Raw genomic sequence first — 6,000 nt, 5'->3', positions numbered from 1 at the left:
GACTAGAGGAGTCTGGCATTAGGCCATACCCCAGTTCACTCTGGCTTTGACTGGTGGAGTTTGGTGCTAGGCCACGCCCCCATCTTTCTCTGGCTTTGACTGGGGAGTTTGGTGTTAGACCACGCCCCCAGCTTGCTATATCTGTAATTGGTGGAATTTTGTGTTTGGCCACACCCCTATCTAGCTAGCTGTGACTGGTGGAGTTTAGTGGTAAGCCACGCCCTCATCTAACTCCAGCTATTAGTCCACGCCCTTCGCTTCCTACTGTCAGGCCACGCCCCCATGTCATCCTGTCTGTGACTGGTGCAGGATGGCATTCGCCCACACCCTGTAGCTTGCTCTGGTCACTATTAGTGGAGCTTGGCATTGGACCACGCCCCTTTCTGTCTGTAATGGGTGGAAGAAGGGTTGAGGCCCTGCCCTCTAGCTCGCGCTGGCTGCGATTGGTGTACACTGTTGTCTAACCCCGCCCCCTTGCCGGGCTGCCTGGAGTGGGCGGGGCCTGAGCGCCGCCGCTGCTGCTGCTGCTCTTCGTTTCTGAGCGCTGGAGGAGCAGGAGGAGCAGCTGGAGGATTGGAGAGAAGCTCTGCGCTCGGAGATCGGCGGTGCCGGCACTGTGAGAGGTAAGGAGGCGGTGGAAGCGAAGCGATCGCCGCGGCCCGGTGGAGGAGCTCACGCGGCTGTGTTTCTGTCCCAGACTGGTGTTTCACTGAGAATAGCTCCGTATTCGAGCTGTCCGTTCCACCTTAAGCGGCACAGCCTGTGAGGGCGCCAGAATGTAACTGCTGCGCCGTTTAAGGTGGAACGGGAAACTGGAATACGAAGCCGGCTAATGAGCAGGTAACCTCAGTCTAATTGCAGTCTGTGCGAGTCGTTGACGTTCTTGATGGCATTCCTAGCTCGGTTCCAGGTTCTAGATAGTGTTATTTTGGTGCAGACGCTGCGCTGTAGATGCTCAGAGTTGAGAGCTCGGTCGTGCTGCTCGTGTCACCCCAAAGCAACTCAGCCTGGTCGCCTCTCCGTCTCTGGGTTTGGGGGAAAGTGAGGGGGCTGGCGTTTTGGGTGCGGATCCGCTGCAGGAGAACACATGGAGAACACCTGGAGAACATCAGGACATGCTTCAGAAGCAAAACACTTACATAACTGCATCCTGAACTGTGACAACGCACTGTGACTGCACTGTCCGAGCGGATGAGCATGATGGTCAGGAAGGCATGGACGGCAGTGTGTGCGGTGGGGACGCAGAGGATGAATGCGAGTTGTCATGTGGTCACTCTTGCTGCCTCTTCACGGTTGGGCAGATGCCTCCTTCTCGGTCTGGAGATGCTTTCTAGAAAGGTTTGCATGCTCTGTGGTGAGAAGCGGCTCAGTGTCCACCATCCAGGCTCCATCGTTCCTCACAGAAACACCATGAGTCCAGTTAAAAAGCCCACTGGGTTTGTCCCCCTCGCTCAGACCCCAAATATGCTCAGATATTTACACAGAAACAGAGTCAACTGTCATATTTATTGATATTCTGTGTGAATTATGTAAGTGTATTAGCTATGTTTGGTCATGACACATTCATATAGAGAACATAAGGTAAACCCTGAAGGTAAATGCTGTATTTCTCCTCACATCAGGCGTCAGTAACGCTTTCTACACGCCTGTGACAGTGTATATTGTAAATATATATATATATATAGCAATTATATGAGCTAAAAATTAAACTGTAATGGCATAAATATACAGTACAGATTAAAAAAGGTTTATAATGCATGTGTACATACAAAGTGGGCCCGAATATATATATATATATACACGCATATATATATAATACACATACTTTAATATGATGGTTGTTCATGGATTCTTTAGTAAAGAAAATGGTTCTACATAGAACCTTGAACACTCAGAGAACCCTTGCAAGATTACATGGTTCTCTGCATGGTGAAATGGTTCTTCAGATTGATGGAGAACGTGTTCTATATGGTTCTATATAGCACCAAAAAGGGATCTGCTATTTTTATAAGCTTGACATCGTAACAATAGAAGAACCGTCTGCAGCACATTCTCCACCAGTCTGAAGAACCATTTCACCATGCAGAGAACCACTTAATCATGCAAAGGGTTCTTTGAGTGTTCATGGCTCTATATATGTATCTTTTTAGAGTGCAGGGCTGTAACGATTCTCCAAGTCCACGGTTCAGTTTCTACCTCGTTTATTTTGTGGGGTGTGGTTCAGTGTGAGTAAGAAAAATGTTTGGGTTTTATTAAATCACCAACAGTTTGGAACAGTAAAGAACGTGGCAGATTAACTTCACATAAACTAAGTAAGCAAAAACAAACAAATAAATAAATAAATTAATTAATTAATTAATTTCTCTTTGGACCAGTCTAAGTAAACAACAACAACAAAAAGAAATATTGACAAATAAGAATGGGGTGGCCATGGGTTGTGGATTGGGCGGGGTCAGGGGGGTATCTGGAAGACAGAACCATGACATGAGGCAGTGGACGTTTGTATCGCGGTTTCAGTCTTGATTTCAGAATCATTATTAATGGCTTATAAATATATAAGTATTTTTTCTGCTTATAATATAAATATAATAACACGTCCTCTACAGAGACACAATTCTGCACATTTTAATGCACAACTACTGTTTATTTACTGAATTTAACGTGTAAAATGTGGCCTGTGCGAAGTTAAGGGACATTTTATATATATTTTTTTTCTAGTATGTTAAACGGAAATTGTGCATTATTATTATATACACTGAGCCAATGTGTACATACATACAATCCCATTTCCAAAAAAGTTGGGACGCTGTGCAGAAATAAAAAATAGGATGCAATGATATGCAAATCATGTAAACCATATGTTTAAAGGAAAATACTACAAAGACAACATATCAAATGTTGAAACAGAAATGTTATTGTTTTTTCAAAAATATGTGCGCATTTTGAATTTGATGCCAACAACACGTTCCAAAAAAGTTGGGACGGGGGCCTGTTTACCGCTGTGGTACTACCTCTTCTTTAACAACTCTCTGTAAGCGTTTGTGAACTGAGGAGACACTGCTGTAGTTTAGAAAGTGAAATGTTTTCCTGTTCTTGTTTGATACAGGATTTCAGCTGTTGATCAGTTCAGGGGCTCCTTTGTCAGATTTTTTATTTCATAATGCGCCAAATGTTTTCAGTGGTGACAGATTTGGACTGCAGGCAGGTCAGTTTAGCACCCAGACTCTTTTAATACGGAGCAATGCTGCTGTAATACATGCAGAATGTGGTTTGACATCGTCTTGCTGAAATAATCAAGGCCTTCCCTGAAAAAGACGTCGTCTGGATGGCAGCATATGTTGCCAAAACATGTATATATCATCCAGCATTAATGGTGCCTTCACAGATGAGCACGTCACCCATGCCATGTGCACTAATGCCCCCCTATACCATCATGAATACTGGCTTTTGAACTGTGCACTGATAACAAGCTGAGTGGTCTTTAGCCTGGAGGACACAGTGTCCATGATTTCCAAAAAGAATTTCAGATGTTGATTCGTCAGACCACAGGACACTTTTCCACTTCCCCTCAGTCCATTTTAAATGAGCTCAGGCCCAGAGAAGGTGGCAGTGTTTCTGTATCCTGTTTATTTGTTTGTACAGTTTCTTCTTTGCATTTTTGAGTTTTAACTTGCATTTGTGGATGCAGTGATGAACTGTGTTCACAGACAGTGGTTTTCAGAAGTGTTTCTGAGCCCATGCAGTGATTTCCACTACAGAATCATGTCTGTTTTTAATGCAGTGCTGTCTGAGGGCCCAAAGATCACGGCCAGCAGATACTGGTTTTTGGCCTCGTCCCTTACATACAGAGATTTCTCCAGATTCTCTGAGTCTTTTAATGAGATTATGTACCGTAGATGATGAAAAGCAAAACTTCTTTACCGTTTTACGTTGAGAAACGTTGTTATTGAATTGTTGCACTATTTGATGGTGCAGTCTTTCACAGAGTGGTGAACCCCTCCTCATCTTCACTTCTGAAAACCCAGCCTTTCTAGGATCCTCTCATTATACCCAATCATGTTACTGACCTGTTGCCAATTAACCACCAGGTGTTTTTTAGCGTTACACAACTTTACCAGCCTTTTGTTGCCCCGTCCCAACTTTTTTGGAATGTGTTATATATATGTGTTTGTAAGAAAAACACACATCACAGTAAGAATTCAGATTTTTATAGCTTAATAAACATTATTTTTTTAGTTTCTTTATCAATACAAATCATCCAAATGTAGTAAAACACAGTGTCAACCTGCTGCTAAGCTAATTAAATTACTGAAAGTTAACCTACTAAAAAGTGTTGAACTCTCTGTTCTCTGTGTGACTCTACAGCCGCACTGCTGAACAGAGTTTCACAGGTTTATAATACTCACAGGCCTTCATTCACCAAGTGTCATTTAGAAGAAACTTCTTAAAGTTCTCCACTCTCTGAGCTCATCTCGGCCTGCATGTCGCTGCTGCTTTCCATACTGAAAAAAGGTGAATAAAAAAAAAAACTCAATAACAAAAATAAAAGCAACTAAGAAAAACACACTAAAACTAAAACAACTTTATCGTCTACAAATCTCATAAAAGCTGTATTTGAAGGAGAGGGACACAATCACAGAGTCAATAGTAATATACACCGCGCTGCAGCTGTTCACACTGTTGCCACCTGCTGGAAACACACTGAACTGCAGTAACAGACAGAGTTAGAATGGTTAGGTGTGAAATGTTGTTTTTAAGGGTGATTTTGAGAACTCTTACAGAAATAACACTGGTCCTCATTCACCAACATCCTCCTAAGTTTGTTCTTAAATGTGTTTTTTGAGAAAGGTCCTAAGAAAAGGTCTACGTCAGGTTCATGACGTGTTCTTAAAGCGCAGAACTGTTCTCTCCTTTGTGCTCTTGAGTGTGTAGATTCTGTTCTTACCTAAGAACAAACCCCAGATAAGAGAACAGTGGTGTAAAACTGCGTAGGTGGGTTTTAAAAAGGAATTTCTCATTCAGAACAGCTCTTATCTCTCCAGTTTAGAGGGGCTGATTTTGGTGGGTGTTGGTGACGGTGTCGGTGTGATTGTTATCCCAGTGTGTAGACGTCCCGTATGCAGAAATGAGAAATCGTTGCCATGGCGTCTGGAAAACTGGGCTGTTTGATTGATCCCCAGCATCTAAGTCAGCAGATATTACAGTGTGGATAAATTCCTCTGGGAAGTGAAGCGATCAGCATAAAGCGCTGTGAAGCAGAGCGACCGCAGCTCTGACGGAGCTGGTAGGCTTTTTATGATGTTTGGCTCTGAGTTATGAGTCCACAGTTATTACAGTTATTACAGATATTTCAGATACACAGCTCAGGCTGACTGTACTCTCCTGATTTCAGTGGGAAAATGTGTGCTGTGTACTCGAACAGTGACGTTAATCGTGATTCTGTACTGTCGTGCGACAGCACTGATGCTGTTTGTATCGAGTGCAGCGCTGCAACAGCAAACAATACAGCAAACAATCAAGGACAAGACAATATGTGCAAATCAATAAGGCATTAAAGGCTATAATAGATAGTGCTGTGGTACTGGTTTTGTTTGTTACCCCGACTCTAACTCTGTGCATGACCGTGTCTGAAATGTCCTTCAGTCCACATGTTTTGTGAACATTTATATGTTTTAAATACATCAAAACATATGAATATATAAAGAGCTTTATCACTTTTCATTAAATGTAGTCCTGTGGTTTTACGGGACTACTGACCTCTAACAAAACAATAGAAAAATTATTCCTAGATTCACATGTGCACTGTTAAATGCTCACCCAAGATATGGGCCCAGTCCCATTTCACCCCTCACCCCTACCACTCAGCCCTACCCCTCCTTTTTGTGTGTTCTTGTCTAGGGGTAGGGTGTCCTGATTCTTGTTGAGATAGAGGTGTGGGGTGTTGGGGCTACATGACCCTCCAAACAGAGGTTTTTCAGAAACTCACTCCAAGTTTATTAT

The 6,000-nt window shown here is 43.0% G+C and overlaps 1 protein-coding gene across 2 annotated transcripts in view; it reads left to right on the top strand.

Moving 5' to 3' along the window:
• The first annotated feature begins 525 nt into the window (after positions 1-525).
• jupb (junction plakoglobin b) overlaps positions 526-6,000 on the top strand; it is a 123,623-nt gene continuing 118,148 nt past the window's right edge. The window contains exon 1 of one of the 2 annotated variants that reach the window (XM_036565800.1): positions 526-623. The gene's annotated coding sequence lies outside the window, so the exon portion shown is untranslated. The remainder of the gene's footprint in view (positions 624-6,000) is intronic. The other variant, XM_036565798.1, reaches the window with a different exon arrangement.

The sequence above is a fragment of the Colossoma macropomum genome, unplaced genomic scaffold, assembly GCF_904425465.1.
Source record: "Colossoma macropomum unplaced genomic scaffold, Colossoma_macropomum, whole genome shotgun sequence".
In the NCBI taxonomy this organism is placed as follows: domain Eukaryota; kingdom Metazoa; phylum Chordata; class Actinopteri; order Characiformes; family Serrasalmidae; genus Colossoma; species Colossoma macropomum.
This window is presented reverse-complemented; position numbering and strand designations above follow the sequence as displayed.